Source organism: Colobus angolensis, unplaced genomic scaffold, assembly GCF_000951035.1.
Source record: "Colobus angolensis palliatus isolate OR3802 unplaced genomic scaffold, Cang.pa_1.0 Scaffold123, whole genome shotgun sequence".
Classification (NCBI taxonomy): Eukaryota; Metazoa; Chordata; class Mammalia; order Primates; family Cercopithecidae; genus Colobus; species Colobus angolensis.
In genome coordinates this window covers 1,181,202-1,208,089 of record NW_012113475.1, presented here as the reverse complement: position 1 = coordinate 1,208,089, position 26,888 = coordinate 1,181,202, and positions in this window count along the sequence as shown.

Below are 26,888 nucleotides of genomic sequence, written 5' to 3'. Positions count from 1 at the left end.
TAGCTATTGCACTTTGTCAGTTTGTATTTGGCTGCTAAAAACAGTGCCAACCATGGGGACTTAAAATACATATTTATCTCACATAATAGAAGTAAACAGTTGATGCCATTGATTGAGGACTTCAAGCATACTAATGCTAAAGTATCTGATATTCTCTTGACCATTTTTACAAGGTTCCAAGATGGTTGCTGTGACTTCAGCTATTTCATTTCCATTTCAGGAAGGCAGAGAAAGGAGAGGGGAAAAGGACATGTCTCCCAGCTGAGTCAGTCCTTTAAAGAGCTTTCTTGGAAGCCCAAGCCCACACAATGGGTGGCCATTACATCTCATTAGTCACCCAACTGCAAGGAGGCTTGGTAATGTCATTTTAAACTGACCATATTACAGTAATCAAAATTAGAAGGACTCTGTTACTTAATAAGAATTGAAATTGACTAGGCAACCAGTAGTCTTTGCAGTCCTCTTGCCCTCACACTCCAGGGCCTTAAAAGAACCACCTTACATTCCTGTTCTCTACTTAATCACTTTTCATTCACCCTTTAATACATCTAGCTTCTGCCTCTACCACTTCTCTATAACTAGTATATTTCATCCTCTCAGCATATTACATGCTCTTATCTGGAGTGTTTATCCATAATTAAATCCCTTCTTATAAAAATGTCTTGCTTGCTTTATAGAACATTAAGCTAATTACCACCCACTGTCCAGCTACTCCTCCTCAGCTTCCTTTCTTGGCCCCTAACCCTTCTGATTCCTATGCATTCTCTCTAGCAATATCTTTCACATCTGTGGCATCAATTTTAATATGACCTATACTTCTCAACTATGCTTTCTTCTCATTCTCAGACCTTGAATTGCTAATCACTTACCAGAGACCATTTTGAAATGCCAACTACCTATTTAGATAATTCCATCTGGACATCTTACAGGAAAATCAGATTTTAGATATTCAAATCAAACTTGTCTGCCTCCTCTTCTTTCACCGGAAACCTTCCATATTTTCTAACCCAACTGATGTTACAGAACTAATAAGAATCAGGGGGAAAAAAGACATGACCAAAAAGTATTCATCCTTTATTATGAGGCAGAGTCAATGGTTAAATATTTTTGTGTCCCGTCTTGAGGCAGCCCTCCTTTCACGAGCACACTAGCTGAGGGGTGTCTGTTCCTGCAGACCCCTGATTCAGCGACGGATGACTGAGGTACAATGACACACAGATATTCTGCTCTGCCAGTCCAGCTGAGGGCCCGAGCCCCTTACAGACTCCAAGCCGAGTTCTGTAAATAGTTGTGACTAGGCCCTCATCCGCTAGTCAGGCTCGCATTTATTCAGTAAGACTAATTAACAAAAGTTGTAAGTAAACACCACTAGAGGGTAAAGATTAAAGGTCAGGTTCCCAGGCCTAAACCAAACACCACTTGCGGGTGATAAACTTCTGCCAACCCCTACCTGCCCCCAGTAGGAGGCAGTAAAGTACCCGCGGGTAGGTGTAGTTTGAAAGGTTAGTCTTAAGCCCATATAAGTAAGCAGGTTAGTAAGATAAACTTCCCACATTCCTTTGTACTTGCACCCTATCTTTCCGGCTCCTGCAAAGAGACCCTGGCTGCCTTCAGCCAAGCAATCTGAAGCTATGCAAACTCTCGGGTCTTCCAAGAGAGTTTTCGGCTATTATATAACCATCTTTAATATTTTTTCCAGCAGCCTGACTGAACCCCAACACCATCTCATTTCATTGTCACGATAATCCTACAAGAAAGGTACTTTATTATCTGCAGGATACAGGTAAGGAGACTGAGACTTAGAAAGGATTAAGAATTAATACCAGAGAGAGAGTAAATGTTACTCCCTCCCGGCCTCAAATCCAAAATCATTATATTAGGCTGTTTCCCCTTTTTTTCCTATTAAGATATCTGACAAAACTTTCCTATATATGTATCTGCCTAGGTAAAGTGACTTATTCTACCACAACCTTCACAAAATTCAGTGGAGTGTACCCTATAACAAATCTAAATAATTCATTTATCCCACAGCCATTGCTTTAATGCAGGATCTTTGCATTTCTTATCCCCGCTAATACAAATAGCTGTTGAAGTCTCCATATCAGTGTCACCAGGTTTTACTTTCTTCCTTCTCCCCTGAATAAATATTTGTAAAACTAAATTCTGACCATGGCAGTACCTGGCATTCCTTCAGTGACACTGTATTACACACAGCATGAGGGCCAGGCCCTCGGGATGACAAGCAGAGTTGACCATGGCTGGGTCCACGTCTGCTTCTCCCTTACATTTGCCCTCTTCTTTAGCTATGAGGAGCTTCTTGGTGACTTGTTGTCCTTGCATATAGTGGTCCCTCTGGAAGTTACCTCCCCTCAGCCCATCTTCATAACTTCCTAACATCTTTTGACATTTGGATTACCTATTGTGCTCTCATTTTCTGTATTAGTCTGTTCTGCATTGCTACAAAGGAATACTTGACACTGGATAATTTATAAAGAAGGATTTATTTCACTGAAGGTTCTGCAGACTGTGCAGGCATGGCACCAGCATCTGCTCGGCTGCTGGTGAGGCCTCCGGAAGCTTACAATTAGGGGCAGAAGGTGAACGGGGAGCTGATGTATCACATGGCAACAGAGGGAGCACGAGAGCGAGGCAGAGGTGTCCGGCTCCTCTAAACAACTAGATCTCACATAAACTCATTGCAGAGAGGCCACCAAGACCATTTATGAGGGGTCCATCCCCATGACCCAAACATCTTCAACCAGGCCCCACCTCCAACACTGGGGATTACAATTCAACATAAGATTTAGAGAGGACAAACATTCAAATTATAGCACCACTCTGGGAAGTTCCCTAGCTCTTCCAGGCAGAAATAGGGCCTTAAATGCTCACAATCAAGTGCAAGATACACGTGAAAATGTGTAATATATTAGCATGATGCCCTGCCACAGGATAGATTTCAGTTGCCATATTAATATAGATATTGTTATTTTTCTGTAAACTTATTTGTTTATCCCATTTCTTCTCCTACCTCACAATTAACATAAAATAATGAAGTAAGTTAACTGAGTTTCTGTAAGATGTTATTGGCATAAGAATGAAACGAAGAAGTATCTTGTCCTTTGGCAATACTCTGGGAGGAAAAAGCATAACCAATCATGCCCATGGACAAACAGCCAAGAAAAGCAAGAGGTATGTTCTGAATGCACAGGAATTTCTTCCTTTCTTACTTTATACCACATGGGATAATTACTCCTGATTTTCAGAGTATTCATCAGCTTTGCTGTAGTAACAAACCGTCTCAGGTTTCAGTGGTTTCCTACAATAAATTTTTCATGCCCATTCATGTTAAATGCAGCTGCAGCTCTGCTACAGGCAGAGGCACTGCTCCATGGGTTTTCTCATTCAAGGACCAGGACGAAAGAACAGCCACCATCTGGGACTTGTCATAATAGCATGATAGCAAGATGCCTCACACAGTTGCATTTCATGATTCTGTTGCATCTACTCACATTTACCTCAGCAAGTCACACAATCAAGGCTAGGGCAGAAAGTGAGAAAGTACAGGGAGATATTGAAAGTGACACAGCAAGGGCAAAGAGTTACGATCTTATAGGGAAGGGGACAAAACAATATTTCAATCTACCTTATTCAACCATTTGTTTCTAAATTTCTTTTTGTAGACCTCATACCACAGTGGAAAGAGGACACATCAGAAGTCAGATGGGATCATCTATCTCAGCTCTTGTCCAATTCAACCTCACTGAGGTTTGGTTTCTTCATTTATAAAATGAAGGGATAGGACTAAATCATCTAAAAAATACCTGTCCAAATAAGCCATCCAAGTTTTGTGTGACACTTTCTTATTCTGTCATAATTGGGAAGGAAATGCAAAATGCAACAAGAAAAACTAGTTTCCGTTTATAAGGACTGGTTCAAACACATGATGTCACAGATGTAAATTCTATTATATTTTATTGGGAGGCTGCTGGTTTTTTGTTTTTTTTTTCCTTCTTGTAACATATTGAAATAACCAATTTGTTACTCTTTCATTTGACAAATAAACATGTCAGCCACAGGTACTCAAGTCTGCTATATTAGTTTGTTTTCAGGCTGCTGATAAAGGCATACCTGAGACTGGGAAGAAAAAGAGGTTTAATAGTCCTACAGTTCCACGTGGCTGGGGAGGTCTCAGAATCATGGTGGAGAGCAAGGAGGAGCAAGTCACATCTTAAATGGATGGCAGCAGGCAAGGAGAAACAGAGAGATAATCTGTACAGGGGAACTCCTTTTTAAAAACCATCGTATCTCATGAGACCCACTCACCATTGCAAGAACAATGAGAGAGCTCCACCCCCATGATTTAACTACCTCCCACTGGGTCCCTCCCACAACTTGTGGGAATTGTGGGAGTTACAATTCAAGATGAGATCTGGGTGGTGACACAGCCAAACCATATCATCAAGAAAGTTGCAAATGATAGTCTTTCCATTGCAAATAACAGAAAATCCAACTCACATTGTTATACACAATAAGATGATTAATGGGTAAAGATAGCTCAAAAGTCTATAGGGGGAAATGGCTCAAATCAAGTGTGACTTGATTTGATAACTAGATCATTTCACCAAGACCCTGCCAGCTTTATCCCAAGACTAAGTCTTCTCTTGGTCACAAAACAATTACCAGCTGCAATTTGAGTAATGTATGCTCTTCCTTCCAGTCACAAAGGAAGATGTTTGCCACCCTACCTACTGACTAAAAGTTCTGGGCTTTACTCTGAGTGGACAAACTTGTGCCAAGTTCTTAACCTTTAACCAGTCTCAGTCAGAAAGAGAATATAAATGTGCTCTTCAGCTTCTGACTACTCAGATCCCCTGGCTTTGCCCAGTGGGGAAGGAAAACAGCAAATGCTGGAGAAGCAACCAGTCAAATCAACACGGAAAGTCAGAGATTTAAAGAGAATATTTTAATGACTGCTTTGTAAACTTTATCAATACTAAGGAATATAACACATAAGAGATAGAAGATGTTAGGAAATAATCCATGACATTCACATATCCATGAGCATATTTTATGCTTCTAAAAAAATTATGACTTATTCTAATCTGAATTTTGTAAATTTTCAGTGTGTTTTCCTACTGAGAGTGTTTATGTTGAAGAAAGTTAAATTTTCCTATTTTTAGAGTTTTTAAAATCTTTCTTAAAAAAACAGGTTCCACTATAAATAGTTCAATATTTATGGTGGAGAAAACATAAATCTGATTTATCACCCTTAGAAGTTACTCCTGATTCTTTTATATTGATTTCAACTTATTTTGCTTGATTACCTCTTTTGTTATCATAAACAGAATGTTCTTTTACCTGGGGGCAGAAATAAGAAAGCACTCTATTTGAGGGGAAACAGTCCTAGATTAAAACACACAGCACATGACAAGTATCAATCCCTTTTTGTTCCTTTTAATTTAAATATTATTCTCTTATTCCCAGAGGAGTCCCTGGAAAAGCGGGGCATATGAGTAGCTTGTAGAGGAGCTACACAGGAGAAAACAGCTTTTAGCTTCTGGAGAATCAGGTCTTACAGATATGCCTTCAGTCTTTTGTATGAAATATTGGGAATTCCTACAGCATCAACCACATTTATTCCAAAGGAAATGCCAAAATGTATTCCAAACAAATATAAGTGATTTTTGGATTATCTACTTTTGGTCCTCTCCAATAGCTTAGAATATTGAGTCAACTGCATGTGAACTTCTTATTCACAGTTAAACAGAATATAGCCTCCTCTGAATTATTCCTGCTAATTATGGGGAAAGAGAAAAAATGTCACAAATAAATTGAATTTGTAGGTGAACAAAAATAAATGTATTTTCATGGCGTATTGTATTTATCCTTTAGCTAGAATGTCTCACAATACATTACAATTTTGTATTACAAGTCTAATGTTTTACCTATCAGTCTTGAAGTTTTGGGGTGCCAAGTTACAAGGAATTGAGGCAGGTACTATAACTATAGAAATCAGCAAGTCATAGTTAAGCATCTCCAGGAATGTAAAGTCTTACAGAAGACACAGATAAGAATACTAAGGTTTACAAAACAGTAAGATAATTGCTACAATTGCTGTAGGGGAACAAGAACAGGAAGAGGGGGAGCCTGAAGAATACAGAAATTCTAAGTCTAGGTAATATAGGAGCTGAATATTAAACGATGAGGTATCTAGACAGCTGATGAGAAAGGTCATATGTGGCCAACATACCTGAAATAAAGAGATCCAGGGCTTGCAAAGAAAACCAAACAGTTCCATAGAGCTTTGGCCAGCTCCAGGCAGCAGTACAAATCTGGGGTGGGCTGCTGCCAGAACCTTTTTTGGCATCACAAGCAGTTACGGAATAAGACTACAGTATCATGCAAAGAACCAAATACCTAAAGATTTACTCTTAAAACATAGATTTCTGGACTCCACACCTAATCAGGAAATGAGAACACTGGAGCTGGCCCCAAGATTCTGTATTGTTAACAAATAATCCAGATATTTTAAATGTTTACTAAAACGTGAAAATTATTGTTTTATTACATGGAATGCACATTATAATCACCTGGGAAGCCTTAAAAGATGCCAGTGGCTGGACCCCACTGCAGATATTTTTACCCTGGCATCAGAAGTTTTTCATAACTCCCCGGTGATTCTAATGTGTATCGGCTGAAAACCACTTGTCTGGGGAAACAATCAGCATGTTTCGTTTTCTTTTTGTTGATGTGTCCCCAGTGACTTTTTAGTAAAATAAAATCCATTTCTCTAAGTACTAAAACTCACTTTTACCAGCATCAAAGTAATGACACTCTGTTCTTTGTGTTTGGGTTTGCCAATAATTTGAAAAAGACTTACAATCTAATATAACCACCTAATTATGCCTAAATTCAAAAAAATAATCAAGATAACTGAAAGAAGGTTAGACAACACCAAAGCTTTAGGGAAAATGTATCTGATATTTTCAAGTACTGTGCATTAAAATTAAATATTTCAGGAGCTCCATTTCAGGGGGCTCCAGAACTTTTGCTTCATGAATGTAATTTGATGATGGTATGTCTTTCTACATATGTGAATAAAACTACTAATCCTTGTGAATTTTCCAGTATAAATTCCTTCTTTCATGGGCTGGCATTTGTTGTGATCATTTAGGAGACATTCAGAGATATTTTACCTCATTTGTTCATTTGCTTGTTTTTCATAATAACTATTTATATTCATAACAAAACCATAAGCTGCCTTCTAAATGGACCATCACCCTCAAACCTGCACTGTATAGTCATTACCTGTTGGGCAGTGCATCCTCTATTCGTTAAGAAGGAACAAGGAGGCAAATAGCCAGCAAGCTAATTTCCAGGTGTACCAGAGGATAGAAATAATTTTTGGACTAATCTCATTGCTTTGGATACAACAACAGCAAAAAAGATAATAAAGAATATAAAAAAGATGGATATAGGAAGATAATCCATTCATTTGTTGGTTAAAATAATAGCAGTACCAGAATTTTTAGTATATATTAATCAAGCAATAGTGGGAGAGATGGGAAGGAGTAAGAAAAAGGCAATAAACTATTCATCTTTATCTATTGATGAAGATAGTTCTTCACTGTTTTAAGTCTGGGGCCGGTGTTAATTTACCCTGGAAACTAAGGTGGCTGAAAAGAGCAAACAAGGCCATGCCTAAGTTTGTGTGTGCTAAGTAGTGAAACAGCCAACCTTCTCCACATCTCTCAAAACTGTTTCTACATATTGACGGGAAATGACAAAGAAAAGGTAAAATCCATTCTAAAGTGTCACCTTTATCACTTTCCTAGCAATGCCTTCAGGCCAGATAAGAGTATTTGTTTCATATTGGCCTAATAGGAAATGAACCTAATTAGATCCTATTTTTTGCTTGGCCTTATAAACATAAGCATCACCATAAGCATTCATAATATTACATGAGGTATTGTCCATAGGAAACCAAATACATTTACTTTCTGTCTTCTTTGAGGCTAAACATCAAAAGCAACTGATTCTATGAATGGCGCAGGCAAATACCACACGAGTCTGAAATGTCTTGTAGTGCCAGAAAGTAGGAAGTACTTAAAAAACAAATGATGGGTCATGTCAAAGGACTCAGGAGCCAACATGAAAGAGGTCACAATGATTAAAGCTGGAATAATTTGAACAACAACCTAATTAACTCAGTACTAGATTATAATCCAAAGTATAAAGTAAATACCCATGAGCCCATACTGATGTAAGTAAATGACTGAATAAACAAATGGGGGCAGAAGAGACAAATCTGTCTTAAAGAAGAATTCTGAATAATTTATGTAGTTACTCTCCCCTCCAAAGGGTGGAGCTTAATTCCTGATTGATCTTTCATGTGGAATGGATTTAGTGAGTTGCTTCCAAAGAACTGACATCATAATCAAATACTATCTAGGTATCCTGGATTGGGTCTTAGATCAGAATATAATTGGTGGAAAAAACTAGTACTATTACCTTGAAACTATTACCTATTACTAGTACTATTACTATTACAACTGACTTAGATTCTCTGCAGTAGGATGCAGAAATCTAGTTGTAACATTGGCTCCCAGGTGACATTTTTGTTCCCCTCTGTGGGAGGTTACAACTCTCTGGACTTCCTAAAGGATTTTCATTCTAGTTTTAGCTTCTTTCTGTGGAAGAATGTGAAACATTTTGGGGTAGTCTCTTCTCTCCGCATGACTGTTGAGGCGTTCCAGATTTCAGAGGCTGAGGAAGTTGTGTCTTAACTCTTCATTAGGAAGAGTCTTATCAGTCCCAAAATAAAGGACTCATAGAAATAAAACTTATGTGACTATTCCTCAATCTCCACCTTTCCAAGGACGCTATCCAAATAAGGCCCCTACTACCACCCAGCTATGGACAGCTTCACTGAGAAGTGTTCATACATATTTAAACATTGTTTTAATCACTTGCTTCACTTTCTTCAATAGATTTCTTCCCACACTTACTATACTAATAATATAATAGGTTTCATATACATGATGTAATAGAGAATTAGGTTGACCCTATATGAATAACAGGTCATTTAAGCTGATACTACATAGTTTAAAGATTCTCTGAAAAGATATTATTTTCTCAAAGCTAAGATAATTTGAAAAATGTATGTGGCTTATACTTGTTCATCTTTTCTTTCACAGCTAAACTTTCCATTGCCTGCCTCACTGTGGACACATCATTTTTACTTTCTTCATTTTTCATTTAAAGTGGTCAAATTGTCTTTCATGTTAATTAGCTTTAAACAAAAGAAAGAATCTCTGTGTGTGTAATATCTAACTCCAGATAGGTATTATTTCATTAACTTCATGCTTTGGAGATATAATGGCTGATTGTTATAGCACAACAGAACTGGTATAAATTAAACCTAAATGGGTCATTCGTTAAACAGGCAGTGTGAAGTATCCTGAAAAGCAAGGTCCCTTCATTTAATTTAATGGTATTTTTCCCATAAAATCACAATGTTGCTCTAGTAGTTCAAACACGTATCTATTTTAATTAATTTCTAAATTCTTTACTCAAAAATAATAACTTCAAAAGAAGAGATTAATGCTGATTACAACATAAGACAAAACAAACCTAGACTGCCAGCCTCATTGATGTTCCTGGGCAAATGTGACTGATACCTGTACATATATTTCTGTTTGTGGATACAATATATCCTAAGAAAATATTATGCAAAAACCTTTCAATGTTCACTAAAATATCGAATTTAATTATTTAAGAGATACTGGTAATTTTATTCCTTTAATATTTTGAATTCTGAAGCAACACAGTATAGACCAGGTTACATTAATAAAGTCCTTTAAACAAAAATCCTTTGTGTTCTGAAAACCTTTCTAGCACTTTTTCTCCAGCTGAAAGATACATGTGTTCTCATGATATCTGGCTGCGTTTTAGTATATTCAGGAGGAAAAGCCTTACATTTAGAACATATAGAAGTCTAGTTGTGACTTTTTAAATAAAAATTCTCCTATGCATTCATTCAGCAAAAAATTTCTTAGCCCTTATCATATGCCAGGCACTATACTAAACCCTTTAAGAACAAATGCAAATATAATATTTTCCCTGCCCTTACAGAATCTCTGGAACCTACTGCTATTATTATTTCTAAAAGTATAGTGACTCTGTCATTTTCACACTAGGTAGATTCATAGCTTATTAATCCATAAGTTTTTTTAGTACTTAATTGTTAGTGTCTCAACACACAACAAAAAACAAATGGGAAATTTTAAACATGGTAGAAACCTAAGCATATATCAAAGATGAAATAATCCATGATGAAGGCATTTTACAGAATTAGTAATCACATCGCATCTTGGCCTTTTGGCTAAGATCAAGTGTAGTAATCACAGCATTTATTATATAATTCAGCCAATTATATGGTAACATCAGAAAACAAGAAACTATCTGACAAAATGCTAATTCTGTGATATAAATTACACTCCCTAAAAAATTAGGAGTTGATCCTTAGGAAGTTTATTAGAAGAAATAAACCCTGAATGTAGAAAGTCAAGATCTTGTCCTTTCCAAGTAAATGATAATATGACAAAAATAAATGGAGGAGGAAAGGCTATCTCTTCCACTCCCCTATAAAAGTATGAAACCATGAAGCCCTTAGCCTCTTCTGATTGTTACTCTTCAGAAAATCATATTATGCAAATTAACTAGGAAGATTAATTTTAATTAATTCACAAAAATCCTGAAACAGTTTTTCACTGTGAAATTAATATTATATACACATATTAAAATGTAAAGCTTAGACATTTTATAACCTAACCCATAAATCAAAAACGACCTAGAAACTGCTTGGTTTCTCCCAACTTTTGGTGCAGCTCAACCTGTCCATTTGCCACTACTAAGTCAGTAAAGAACTTCTGCTGGTTGTCTAGAAAACTATAATATAAATTGTGATAATCTCATTTTCCATAAACCTGTAAACAAGAGATAAACTGAACAGAGAAAGCACAAATTGACTCACCATCCACTTGGAAAACAGCAAGTTTTAAATTACCCTACAAAAAGCCTCTTTGAAATGTGGGGCATGCTGTTTTACAATAAGAAAAAAAGAAACGCAAGAATCTGAAGATTCTCAAGAGGTACTAGGATAAATGAAGAAAGAAATGGAACATGAAGAATAATGATATACATTCATTGCAAATTCAGGAAGCATTTTTTCTCTTGTCTAATTTAAAAATTAGACTCACAAGCCTGCAATTCTGCCAGTATTACTTTGCCTTTATCATACAGTAGGACAATTTTATTTGTTCATATAATATAAGCAATTTCAGAAAAGGTTTAATGAAAACAAAATCTCAGCAGTAGCATTTTTGTATTTCACTGAATAGTTTTAGAAACATCCAGAACTATCACTTTATTAAAATTCTAGGAATTGACTTAAGTGTGTAAAGGTTTTCAGTTTCCTATTTTCCAATTTTGATGTTATAAGACTAAAAAACAAGTCTCTTTATCAAAAAAGGAGGAAAAGGAGGTGGAGGAAGAGAGAAGGATGAGGAGGTGGTGGTGAGAGCAAAGTGTTAGCAATTATATCAGAATTATTGTATGGCTCATTCTGATCATTTAGAAACCCAAGTAAGAGTTAAGAGTAGTAATGGAACAGAAAAAAAGTAATTATGTAAAATATTGATAGTAGGGAAGGTCACCAATTGAATCAAGTTTCAATTATTTTACAATTGAGATCAAAACAGCCCCTACATAGGCAGCTGTTTTATTACAAATAGAATATAAGATATAAATCAACACCTAGTTGTATTAACAAGATATGTTCCTTGACCAAACTTTAGTCAGGCTCCTCTGAACCCTCTACCCAACTAAACTTCAACCTGTGGATTTTTCTGTCTCTGCATTGTGCTATTTTAGCAAAAATCCTAAGTCATTTTAGCAAGAATCCTCCATCCTTAACATCTGATGACCCTCGGTATCTTTTTTTTTTTTTCTTTTAAGACAGAGTCTCACTCTGTTGCTCAGGCTGGAGTGCAGTGGCATGATCTGGGCTCACTGCAACCTCCGACTCCTGGGTTCAAGCGATTCTCCTGCCTCAGTCTCCTGAGTAGCTGGGACTAGAGGCATGCGTCACCATGCCTGGCTACTTTTTGTATTTTTAGTAGAGACAGGGTTTTGCCATGTTGGCCGGGCTTGTCTCAAACTCCTGACCTCAGGTGATCCACCCGCTTCTGCCTCCCAAAGTGCTGGATTATAGGCGTGAGCCACCGCCCCTGGCCTGATCACCCTCAATATCTGATGAAGTTCCTCATCCTTCACCCACCTTCCAGATCTGATCACCCTTGCCTCCCTCTGGTGAGAATTCTGTTAGGTTTGTTTAATCAGAATCCCCAACTTCTGATGTTTCCTCTTTGTAATTTTTCGTTCACTGACCCCCAGCCTGATCCTTGACTATAAATCCCCTCTTGCCCATGCTGTTTTCGAATTGAGCCCAGTTCTACACTGAAGTCTCAATAGTTTCCAAATGAACTCCTTCACTATCTAGCTCTGGTTTTCTTTCAAAACACTCAATTAAATATTTTGCTACGTATCACTTTCTATGGTCCTCTATTTCACACTGGTAATATCCATCTTGACAAATACTAGAACTCTCAATCCCTTGAGATCTAAAGTGTGCTATAGATTTCTCTCATGCTCCTCTGTTGCTCCCTCTACAGGTAACCAGCAGAGAAATAACAAATATTCCAAAGATATAAGTAAATTAGACAGGAATGGGATTGGCTTCCTTAAAGATTGAGTAGGGTGGTACTTTTTCAGTCTTGAATTATTTGCTTTTACCAGTAGAGACATATGTTAACATCTTCCAAAGCTGCTTTTTGAGATATGCTTCTCATTGAATTACTTTAAGACTAAAAAAGTCTGAAAGTCTTAAAGTTAGTCGTTAACAGAGCCATCAAGGTTTAAGGACTTAGAAAGTTCAAAATCTATTTAGTGTACTTAGAATTCATTTGACAGATTTTCCCCTAAAATGAAGAAAGTAAAGGGAAATGGAATAATGTAACATGCATAGGCTTTCTCTAGAATAAAAATGTATCTTCCAAAATAAAACTTCATGTCCCATATTTTCTAAAAACCCAGTTTCAATTTCTACGGGAAAGATGCACATAATGCTATTGCTTGCCAGCTAAGGGATATGACCTGAAGAACTAGATACTTCTCTGCTGCCCTTCTTAACACCCAATGTGGCCCTATCCAAGCACTACCATTGGTCATTCCTGCAAGCATGGACTGTGAGCACGAAAGAGGGACTGTGCCAAATTTGTGACTAACTTAATGCACAGATACTAAATTACCAGTTTTGTGTAGTTTTCATCTTTATAAAAAAAGAAACCAAGTAATTGTGAATCTAATTAGTAATAATAGCAATCCTGCAAATTCGTATAATGCTTACACACTTATAAATTAATGTCGCAGAGATTTTCTAATCTGACCATCACCACAAATCTCTGGAGTGGACCTAACAGTTATTATCTTTATTTCACAGCAAATGGAAATCTGACTTAGAGAAGGTTTAATTCACTATACCTAAATTTTTAACCCCAGGGACATTCAATAGTACAAAGCAGAAATACGCCTCTTGAAGACAGCATTTGAAAAATACATGGTGATATTCTGATGGACTAGAAACCATATAAAATATGAGATATCAAGTATGTCCTACTTTGCTATATCGAGTGATGTGCAGGGAAAGAATTCTATGGCCCAACTAGAACTCAAGTAATACAAACATCTGCCATAATAGATTTCACTCTATTTAACATGTGATTTTTCCTTTTTGGTATGACTTAAAAAAAAAATAAGTCAGCTGGGCATGGTGGCTCATGCCTGCAATCCCAGCACTTTGGGTGGCCAAGGCAGGAGGATCGCTTGAGTTCAGGAGTTTGAGAACAGCTCTGGCAACATAGCAAGACCCCGTCTCCATACATACACACACACACACACACACAAAAGCAGCCAATAGAATTTAGTAAAACAATTTAGTATGCATTTTAAAGATCAAACCGTTACTTTATACCAATGGAATTACATTGTTAGCACTCTTATCAGGAACCGCCCTTTATCCATAAGCGTCATCCAAAACTAGTACAATAAGTGATAAATTTCCTTTTAACAAAGTAAAACATTGTGTTCTACTGCAATGACCAAATATTCTACCAGTAAATGTCAAAGGTTGGGAACACAGAACTCTTGTTTGAGATGATGGAAGGACATTTCCTGAAAGAAGAGCCTGGCAAGCAACACTGGAAATTCTACTCTTTAAACTTCCCTTTATAAATCCCAATGAAGCACCTCTCCCACTTGCGACATAGATAAAATGGAAATATTCTCATTCTTCTTTTCTGTATTAGTGTTTATATGTTTTATAAACATATATAGAGGCTTATGTTTCACATTTGTGTTTTTAAAATAACAACATACTTTGAAAGGTGAATCCAATGTTATTTAAACATATGTGTACAAGCCTTGGAGTTCAGTCACAAAAGTCCCATTGGGACAATTTTTTCTTTTTTCTGAATGTCACAACAGCTTTGGGTCACCAATAATTTTCCTTCGTTTTCCTTCCTGTCCTTGCCATGATCCAACCATGCCAGCAGGGAATCGGCATGATGCTTTGCAGCCAGCTTCAAAAAAGCTACATCTTCCCTAATGAGGTACTGAGAGGAGACAACCACAGAGTCTGATAAAATTCCACTATGTAACTTCGATGCTCCTAGCTCCATCTTCCACCCAAATCAGATGAAAGTAAGGAGATATGTAAGATCATGAAACATACTATAATAGAGATATCATAGTCAGGTATATCCACAACATGGAGACCCACACAGCTTTGAAATTTATTTAACTCTGTATAATTAGAACTCAAAGATTTATTAAGTTAAAATTTTAAATAATGCTGGGCATTATTTCAATTTTTATCACAAATTGCCTTGACAATGAAATAAAAATCATTTTCTGACCTAAAAATGTACTGTTAATAAGATGAAAATATTGCTATCATTAAAAGAGAAAACTTGAATGATCTGAAGTCTAACCAAACTACACAGAATGACTTCAGCCCTGACAAAAACCCTCATGGGTCCCTATGGTGAATGTAGATGCTATGGTGGGAGGTGCCCCACCTCTGTTCTCTGCTGCCAGGTGAACATCTGTTTTGGGTAGACCACAGACCAATCAAGATCAACACTAAGGTTGAGTCTTGCATAGGACTGTGGGAACCCTGGAGTAAGGAGAATTAAGTAATAGAGAGCACTCCTTACATTCTTTTCTTCAGCATAATTCGATGACTGTATTTGTATTCCACAGTTTGCGTTAAATACAAGTTATAAGCCAGGTAGCTTAAAATTTCAAACCTTTTCTCCAGACAATTCAAACGTGCTCTAGTGAAGAAGAGGATTTTCTGCATTGTCATTATGAGCATTCAGACACATGAACTCATCTGGAAGACCCATGGAGCTGACCAAGAGCCCACCTGGACAGCCTCCTGAGAAAGACTGCGTTACCTGGCTTTGGAGGAGAGAAGCCAAATACCTCAGAATGTCCTCACTTTGTTGTCTAGTTGAGACCTCATGGTCTATAAAAGTTATTAAGACAAAATTCCTACAAGGAAAAAAAACATTGATTTTACAAAGAAATTTTTGTGATATACTAGAAACAATGCTGGAATGATCTGAGCCAAAATGAGGCTCTCAGGAACAATTCTAACAATTCCTTCCTAGCTCATTGCACACAGCCCCCTAATAGTGCTCTTATCTCCATAGGTGTACAAGCAGTGTCCTTACAGAAAAAAAATTCTTGGTAGCTTCAAACACTCAGAACATGTGGGTGTCTGAAACACCCAGAAATACCCAAAAGAATCTGATTTTAAGCAGCATCCTTTCACTATATAGTACATTGTTGGGATAACTAGGTAAATCAGAATGAGGTCTAAGGATTAGATAAATAGTGGTATTTATTTCCATATTTGGATGGTTGAATGGTTGTATAGAGTGTTTGGACGAACGGAGGCAAGATGGTGCACTTCCGGGTTCTTCATCCCCCCCTCCCAACTCTTCCCCCCTCCCAACTCTTCCCCCCTCCCAACTTATCCTGCGCGCGCGAAAATGCAGCCGGCGACCAGGGAAGGTGCAGACCAACCAGGCATGCGCCAGGTGACGTCAATCTGAAGAGACCAAGATTTACCTGGTCGCACCTGCGGAACGCCCCCCCGACACGCCCTTGCCCCGCCTATTGCCCACCCACTCCTAGAAAAGCCGCTCTCCGCCAGTGAGCCAGGCCGCCTTCCTCCAGCCCCACTGATGTCGGGATGCAGGAACCCCGCCCCAGAGCCCCACGGGGGGAGGACACTGTCGGCCTTCTTTGCCGGAGGCCGACAGACTTCTTCCCCACACCTTAAGTTACCAAAATAAACTTGCAGTTTTGCTCCTGACCTTTGCCTACTTGCTGGTTCTTTTGTGCTCGCTCTGGTGGTCTTAGAAAAACAAGTCATAGAGGAATGTCCTTTTTTTATATGAAATGCATACCAAAGTACTTGTGATCATGGGCTATCAGGTCAGCAAGTTACTTTCTTATGATTGAAGAAAATAAAAGTTCCATGTATTAAGCTTGCAACTTTTTATAAGTAAAAATTTCTTTAATTTTTGCATTTATTCGTTTACTAGTTTTTGCTTATATGTGCTTTTAAAAATTACAGATACACACACACACACTCTACAACCTGGCCTAAACCGGTTATTCCAGTATCTTTACTTACATTCCCCTTCATAAATCTTGTACTCCCATTTGTCTAGTTTATTGGCTGTTCCCCAACATAGTCTGCAGACTTTTCCACTGACATGACTTTGCTTTAAATGTTACCCTCACCCAAGGAACTTTCCCTGCAAAAAATCTGCCATGAAATTCTACTCATCCCTGAAGACCAGTTTAAATGGTGCTATCTCCATGAAATCTTCTATCAGAGCCTAGTCTGATGCTTCATACCTAGTATGTGCTCAAAATATATCTGCTGAAAAGAATTCAGTCACTGAGGATTGGAACACGTAATGGTAAGTTAATAGAAATTGTACATGAGAAATTAGTCCAAAGGTAGACGAACACTTAACTTTTATTCTATGAATAGGAGGTAAAGAATGTATTATCCAGGGTTCCCCAGAGAAACAGAACCAACATATAAAGAGATTTTATTTTAAAGTATTATTTCACACAATGATAGAAGTGGAGAAATCCCACAATCTAAGAGATACAGGAAAGCCAGTGGTGTTTATTGAAGGAAAACCTGAGAGCTGGGAGGGCCATGGCATAGAATCCAATGTGGGCCTGAAGGCCTGAGAACCAGGAATGCTGAGAGGAGCAGATCAATTCCAAGCTCAAGGAGTCAGGCAGAGAGCAAATTCAAACTTCCTCTGCGCCTTTTTGTTCTATTCAGGCCCTCAATGGATTAGATAGTGCCCACCCACACTGGGGAAGGCCATCTGCTTTACTCAGTCCACCGATTCAAACGCTAGTCTCTTCCAGAAATGTCCTCAAAGACACATGCAGAAATAATATTTAACCAGCTATCTGGGCATCCCATGGCCAGTAAAGTTGACACATAAAATTAGCCATTAGAAAGAAGAGGGTCAAAAAAGGGATATATAGTGCTTATCTGCAGGTAAATTTGAGACTGCAATGTAAAGACTCATGGGAAAGAGTATAGAAGAGATCCAAATAATTTTAACTGGCAGTATAGAAACCTAGCCTTGCTATGTTGAAGCACTGGCTAATAAACTAGAAAGCTATTAAAACAAAATAAACTAGAAAGCTATTGAAACAAAAAATAAATGAAGACATTTTCATGTACAAGCAATTAAACAAAGCAAAACAAGAGCTCTAAATATATAGATAACGTGTTTAGATAAAATTTTGTCTGAATGCTTGAAGAAACATGGGGTTGGATCACAGGAAAAGATTAATGATAATCCTAAAACATTGTGAGGGGTAGAACAGCCCCCCAAAATGACATATTCTGACTGTATATTTCCTAAACCATTCTCTTCAGAAAAGACGCTCTAAATGTAAAATACAGTCATGAGTCACTTAACAACAGGGATACATTCTGAGAAATGTGTTGCTAAGCATTTTTGTCATTTTGTGAACATCCTAGAGTGTACTTATACAACCTAGATGGTACAGCCTACTACACGCCTAGGGTAGTTGGTACAGCCTATTGTTCCTAGGCTGTAAACCTGTACAGCATGTTACTGTACTGAATACTACAGGCAGTTGTAATACACTGGTGGGTACTGACATATCTAAACATAGAAACAGTACAGTATAAAAACAATATAAAAGATAAAAAATGGTACACATATATAGGGCACTTATTATGAATGGTGCTTGATGAACTGGAAGTTGCTCTGGGTGAATCGATGAGCGAGTGGTGCATAAATGTGAAGGCCTAGGCCATTACTCTACACTACTGTAGACTTTATAAATATTGTACACTTTGGTTACACCAAATTTATTTTTAGAAATTTTTCTTTCTTTAATAATAATTAATCTTAGCGTACCGTAACTTTTTGTATTAATAAATTTCTTAATTTTTTAAACTTTTTTGACTCACATAATAACACTTAGCTTAAAACACAAATGCATGGTACAGCTGTAAAAAAATTCTTTACATCTTTATTCTATAAGCTTTTCCTATTTTTAAAAGTCTTAACTAATTTTTACTTTTTAAAATTTTTTGTTAAAAACTAAGACAAACACATACATTAGCCTAGGCCTACACGGGATCAGGATCATCAATATCACTATCTTCCACCTCCACATCTTGTCCTACTAGAAGATTTTCATGGGCAATAATATGCATGGAGCTGTCATTTCCTATAACCATAGCTTCCTCTAGAATACCTCCTGAAGGACCTGCCTAAAGCTGCTTTACATTTAATTTATATATATAATATATAAGTAGAAGAAGTACACTCTAACAAGTACAATTACAGTAATTACAGAAACCAATAACATAGTTGTTTATTATCATTAACAAATATTATGTACTATACATAATGTATGTGCTATACTTTTATACAACTGGCAGTGCAGGAGTTTTGTTTATACCAGCATCTGCAAGACATATGAATAATGCGTTATGCTACTATCTGAGGCATTCAAACCAGAGTGACTCCATCTTGAAAAGGGGCTGGGTAAAATGAGGCTGAGACCTACTGGGTTGCATTCCCAGGAGGTTAGCATTTTTAGTCACAGGATATTTACAGTTGGGTCTGTTATATCCTGGGTCTGTTAAGTCCTGGGTCTGACAGGAAATAACAGACCCGGGAAATGTCCTGATGTCCCAATATCTTAAGAACAAAAGCATTCTTAGTTTAAGTTTCACTTTAAAGACAAAAATGTAGATTATTAAGACAGTAATTATACACCAATTAACAATCTTTCTGTCACAGCCCTTGTAGTAGAGCACATCTCTTCCATGATATTTTGTTTTCTTACCTTATGTGCAAACAAGCATTGTACCTAATGTGGATGTGTTCCTCCTCTTGCTTCTGGGAATGCCCTCCTCTGTCTATGGAGCAGCTATTCTTTCATTCCTTGCTTTCTTAATAAACTTGTTTTTACTTCACTCTGTTAACTCACTCCAAATTCTTTTCTTGCACAAGATCCAAGAACCCTTTCTTGGGGTCTGGAAAGGGGCTTATTTCCCACAACACTGGAACGTCACTAGGCAATAGGAATTTCTCGGCATCACTATAATCTTATGGTACCACCATTGTTTATACAGCCCATCATTAACCAACATGTCATTGTGCAACACATAACTGTGTATGTATGTCATAGCTATGAAAGGCCAAGCATATAACTGCTAAAGAGACAAAGCATTCCAGCTTCTGCTTGAATTTCCTGTCAAATAAAACCTAGAAGTCAATGATAGTAATTCCTATACATCCAGAGTATTTAATCAGAGGGCTACCATGAATTGAGCAGACATTGCAGACTGTTACATTAATATGAATTCTACATTTTAAGAGGACTTCCTCCAAAGATTGGAAAAAGAACAAAAATGGTTTCAGTTTCTGAAGGAAAATATTGGAATTACGCCAGTTTTCAAGACTCAGCAGTTTGGCAAATGAAGATCTCACAAAACAAAAATAAATAATTTCATACTCAAAATTGCCATAGTGCAACATCTGTCACTTCACCCTTAACCTTAAACTGTTTTTCTCTATGACATTTTAGGTGGTTAAATATTTCTATTAAGCTGTGGATTGACTGTTTCTCAACACACTTCACTAACCAAGTTCACTTATAATATTCAAGAAACAAATCTTGCAGGGTCTTTACAAAGAAATGCATTTTTATAAAGATTTCCTGAGTAAAATATATTGATCTCAAAAGCGCTTGGAACATCTCCGTTTATTTATGGCTTCATGTTTCCCTGTTTCTAGCATGTCCCACAGACAGATATGCTAGATTGCTTTTTCTTTCTCACAGCAGCCTCCTGAGCCTAGTGTGCCTTGAGTAGGAAGACCCTTAAAATACTTTTTGACCCTGAGATTCAGTCATCTATGAATGTAAAAGGTCTTTGAAGTGATCAATTAGAATTAACATCGTAGGTTTCAAGTCCCCTTTAGCTTTCTCCTTTTCAGAGTCGAAAATTAAACTCATTAGGCAAAAAGAAATCATGAGGCCAATTTTTTGCAAATTATGGTTCCCTTGGGGTGCTTTCCTAGAGAAGAATTAAAGGATAAGAGGCTCATTTGCACTCTAGGAATGAATAATAATGGCTTATAATGACCATAACAATAAGCACCAGCCTATGCAGTCTAGGGTTTGGAATAAATCAGGGTGGATCTAATACTAACAGGCAGTCGGCAGAGGGCCTAATGAGAAAGGCGATTTCTGTCATGCCTTTCCATTAATTTGTGGTTTGCTTTTTGTGGGTATTGATCTGTAGGTGACCTTTAAGAAATGTCTCTTCCAGACATGCTTGCTTTCTCTTATCTCTTGATTTGGAGATCACTAGATGTTACCGAGGAAGACCAAGAAGAGAAAAATATGTCTGAAATATGTGAAGAAGGCCTAAGCAAATATTCAGTCTATTTTAGTCTATTTAAGTGAGTTGCTAAGCCTAAAATATTAATAATTGTCGAGAGGGTTATTTGGGAAGACCCAGCAAATTGTAGTAAATCTTTCTGCATAAAATATTTCCTGAACCGAATTCTGAGTGGAATAGTAGAAACACTTCACACTTACAAAGTCGATGATATCACAACATCTTCTTAAATTTTTCCATAAAATAACACTATAATTCTTTCATCCGTAAATGGAATATTCTAAGGCCAGCTGCGTCTATGATAGAAACAGGAAGCAGCCAAGGCCCCCCACCCCTACCCCCTCCCAGGTGAAACCCTGCCTTCAATCCGAAAAACAGCCTGAAGGCTGAAAAGCTGAACTGCCAGTCCCGGATGAAGCCCGCCCTTTCCCCCGCAGCCCCCGAGACCTCCCCTCCACCCCGACCTCTCCCACACGACCTCCCCGCCTTCTCCCCTGCCCCGCTTCCCTTTATTCTTTCTGAAGAAAGAAAGAGAGGCTGCGCACTGAGAGGCCAGGGTGGGGCCTCGGGAAGTTCCGCTGTTTGCAGGGAGAAGCAGCCTGGCCTAGACTCTGCTGTTCCTGGGTGGTGACTTGGGATTCAGTCTGTGAGGTGGAGGCTTGTTAACAGGAATTCCTCTCGCTTTGCTGAGTTTTTTTCCTTTTCACCCAATAAATTTCGTTCCCCCTCATCCTTCAAAGTGTCTGCGAGCCTAATCTTTCCTGGTCGTGTCACAATAACCTAGTTTTTTCCTACAATATCTATACAAACAAATTCATAAATCATGTGGCTTCCCCTGGTCTTTTGAAAAAAGAGCAAATTAACTTGAAAGTAAATGTTAACATTTTAAACAACCAATTAGAAACTAGTATTGAAAATTAGTTGTTTGGTTAAGACAAGCTGTATGTTCTATCAAGTGATGATTGATTTTTGTCACTTCGGGAGGAAAATTTTTCAAAAGAATTTGTCCCTTAGTATGTAAATACTAAGTTCCAGAGAAAAAAACATAGTCTAAAATTCAACAAAGCTGAGTAGCACTGTGTTGAATTTTACTGTTTTCAATTATTAACAAATTCTTACTTTTGGCTACTCTCAATAAAATTTAACAGTAAATAGTATAGTGTAGCGTTTCAAAGTTAATGAGAATTATTAATGGTAATTTTTATCATATGCCCTCCCTACAATGCTAGTAGATTAATAACTAAATAGGGAAGTTACCCACAGCTTGGCTGCCAGAAAGAATTACATAAACTAATTAACAGAAAACCCTGGAGGAAACTGGTTTCATTTAAAATCTTGATAAAAGAAGGGAAAGATGCCAAAAAGGAAAAAGTAAGCAGATTTTCCTACATACTAACTATTGTTTCTTTATAATAAAATATATTGTAGCCAGAATAAAAGGTAAAAGGCTAATAAATATTTTCAGAAAAAACATGACACTGCAAAGATAAAATGCAAGCACATATAAGGAAAATTAGTAAACAAATAAAAGGAAAAATTAAATAAAATTTTCATTAAAATTTGAAAAACATATACCTAATAAATACACACAGTGAAAATACAGTAATAATTTATGCTAATATGTATAATAAATGTGTATAATAAAATAATTTATGATGATGTGTATATCTACATTGATATCATTTTAGAAATCATTTTTACTCTGGGTTCCAAAAATTACATAAATGTTAGTCTCCTTCAATGCAGTAATCTCACTCTAGGAAATTTTCCTAAAGATTATCTAAAAGAACTAATATTTCTATTCATTGCACATTTACTTATAACAGAAAAAGACCTAGCTACTTGGCAATAAGAAACGGTTAAGTAAATTCTGGCCTATCAATTCGATGAAGTATTATTGGGCAACAACTAAGTTGCTATTTATGAGACTTCTGTAGCAACATTTGACAAATATTAAGTGCAAATAACTGTCAAAAACTTTACATAGCTGCCAAGAATAGAAAAGAACATGGAAAAAATTTTGAGTGGAAATATCGTGAATGCTATGTCTAATCTTTTGTCACATCTTTATTCTAGCTTATTTACAGGGAAAGACAGATTAAAAGCTTGCTCAAGCTTTTATTGGAATTCAATGATTTCAAAATAGTGAAATATCAGTTATTCTAGCTGAATTTGCATTGTACTTTTTTTCCAAAAACAACGTCCTTCAAGTATAAATGTGCTGTAAAATAATATTCAATACAATATTTCACCAGCGCAGTTAACTCAGACAGACAACGTTTGACAGGATGTTATACTGAACTAATTGATAACGTTTTGGATTTCAGAACTAGGAACTAAGGTCTGGCACAGACCGAAGGCAACCCAGATAGAACCACAGCTGTTTTAGGTAGATATCATCTCGAAGTTCTTGGTGAGGAGAAAGTAAAACTGATACGAGAACTCTCTTCTATAGTCTTTATAATTTACCTATATGGTTATATGAAAAAATTGTCACAGGAATTTCGTTAGAATGTAAGCTCAGTCTGCCCCCAAAATGCTTTGGCTGCTTTCTTAAAACCCTGAGTCAATTAGAGCAGGGGTCAAAAGCTAAGGGCCTGGGGGAAATCTGGCTTACAGATTTTTGTTTGTGTGGAAATAGCTTTGATAAAGTTTGAACTGAAATACTTTATGGTGGTGTTAGCAGTCTAGACCAATTCAGACATTTATGTTACTTGCCTGGATCCCAGAGGCATTTAAGCTGATGATGTCTGTATTAGGACATTTGAGACCCAGAAATGGTGAAGTGACTGTGATCTGAAAAGTCTTCCGAGTGGGCCCATTATGGGAGCCCCCTAGAGCTCCCTAATTTGTTGATAGCTCAATTTTTCTAGGAGGCCTAGGACTGTGGCAACTGAATTTCAATTCTTCAAGGTATGTGGTTGCAGAGGTTGGGGAGATAGGATCCTCTCAACCCTGAACTTTCTTATCTTAGCCCCAGGGGTTGAGATATTTTGTAGCGGTTGTCTTGGGATCAAACCATCAGTGTAAGGTTGGAATCGGCCAGCTTTCAGTAATTCAGAAAGTACTTCAGTAAGTTAGAAAGCACTTTTCCCCTTTCTGTGCCTCCTACTGGAGAAAGGCAGCTCCCAGCAACACTTAACTGACTATCAGATATAATATTCTAATATAACGATGTTGGCATTATTGATAGTATATGGAGAGTTTTCTGCCCCTGTTTAAAAGAAAAATACAATCATTTGGAACATATTGCAATTAGGCATGCATCTCACATAACACCCTTTACCTGAGAATCTCAGATGTGTATAGAAATTAGCTGATTTACCTTTAATGAATGATATATTTTTAATTCTTAGAGCCTGCAGACTGCATATAGAAAACATAAATGGAATTCCAAGGTTGAAAGAAAAAGACATAGTAAAACAAATAAAAAACATTGTCTTTTGAGGATGGTTGAATATGTCCAATGGGAAGAAACATTGTGTACAACAGATAAACGCATCAGTGTGACATGATTAGGAAAAAGCACGTTTTTCCCTCTAGCATTTTTCACAATTAGATTCAAGTAATAGTTAAACATTTCTCCTTTGTACCAAGAGCATCTATTACTCAGGCATCTTTAACTTTTGGTGACATCTACTGTACAAAGGGGAAAATGCTATGGAGTCATTCTAGGAATGATAGTTGAACTGCTCAGAGCATATCTGGCTGTTATTTCTTCTTCTTCTTCTTTTATTGTATTTACAATGCTATAACTTTTTTGATATTTCTCCTCAATATAAATAGTCCTCATTTTAAAAAGTAAGTATATTTAAATAATTTCCATATGCATTGTGTCATAGAAATATTGACCTGAACTGGCAAATTCTAACTTAATTTTCTGGCAAATAATTTAAAGATTGTATTTCAACTTAATAACTTTGCTAAAACTCTGGTCTAATACTAGGAATGACATTAAAGTGGATATTTAAAGACAACTACATCTGATGGCTGATTAAAATGTTATCAATATTATAATAGTAATATTTACAGTTAAGACTTGAATTTTAAAGGCAATTAAAGCTCCTAATAGGTTGTCAACTTTACTTTCTAGTCCCTGTTCTAGCTATAAAAAATAAGCACAATTATCTAGTATGCACCAGAAAATAGGCATCATTTATACACACTCCTAATTACGCTGTATCTCAATCCTCTGACTCTGTTCCACAAGTGATGGTTTGAAGAACATTTACATACTTCTTAGCTCTTGATTATAACTAGGAAAATCTCTGAGGCATATGGTAAATCAACAACAAAGTAAACCACTTTTTAATTGAGTATTCATTATTTGCAGGTATTCTGAAAGACACTTTTACCAAGGTAACATGGTAAAATCATCTAGCTCCCAAAGAAAAGTTCAAAATAGGAAGATCTCAAGTTCCATAAAACAGCCTAGTCTCACCCACTCCTGTTAACAGATGAGAAGATACTTCCCCCAACTGACTATGGTTCTCCAGTTCTTGAAAACCAAACATAGTTTTTTCTAATTCTGTGAAGAATGTCATTGGTAGTTTGATAGGAATAGCAAAGACATGGAATCAACCTAAATGCCCATCCATGGTAGACTGGATAAAGAAAATGTGGCACATATACACAATGGAATACTATGCAGCCATAAAAAGAAATGAGCTTATGTCTTTTACAGCATCATGGATGGAGCCAGAAGCCATTATCCTAAGTGAACTAACACAGGAACAGAAAACCAAATATCACATGTTCTCATAAGCGGGAGCTAAACATTGAGAACACATGGACACAGAAAAAGGAAACCATGGACACTAAGGCCTACTTGAGGATGGAGGGTGGGAGGAGGGAGAGGGTCAAAAAACCACCTTATTGTGTACTCAACTTATTACCTGGGTGAAAACATAATCTGTACACCAAAACCCCATGGCACACAACATACCTATATAACAAACCTGCACATGTATCTCTGAACCTAAAATTCAAGTTCTAACAAACAAAAATGCTTATTCTTCTAATCTATGCATTGTAACCTAGCAGACAGCCTTTTCAAAGTTCTTGGTAGGAGAAAAACCGTATGTGGTTGAAATAAAGAAAACTAGAGTCTCGTGCAATGTTACACGAACAGGTTAAACTATTAAGCAATTCCTTTCCTATTGTGACTTCCTTTTCAGTCCTCAATATCCTTTCATTTAAATGACCCTGAGACCTAATAACCTTCTTGAAAGGAATAACCCTTATCAATAAATACATATATACATACCTGATTACTTTTGTAATTATGTGATTTAGTAATTACATATTTAACAATTATGTGATAATTATATATGGTAATTAATCTTACTTATTCTGTGAATATTTATCAGCAAGGTTGGCTTGCCTATGAACAAAAAAATACATGCTATCTCTTAAGGCTTTATAGCCTAGTAAAAGAATGCATCAACAGTTGAAACCAAAACAGAATGCATTAAGTGACCAGATAAGATATTTAGCATAAATTTAGGATTTAGAAAGGAAGAGTACTGGCCGGGCGTGGTGGCTCAAGCCTGTAATCCCAGCACTTTGGGAGGCCGAGACAGGTGGATCACGAGGTCAGGAGATCGAGACCATCTTGGCTAACACGGTGAAACCCCGTCTCTACTAAAAATACGAAAACTAGCCGGGCGAGGTGGCAGGCGCCTGTGGTCCCAGCTACTTGGGAGGCTGAGGCAGGAGAATGGCGTAAACCCGGAAGGCGGAGCTTGCAGTGAGCTGAGATCCG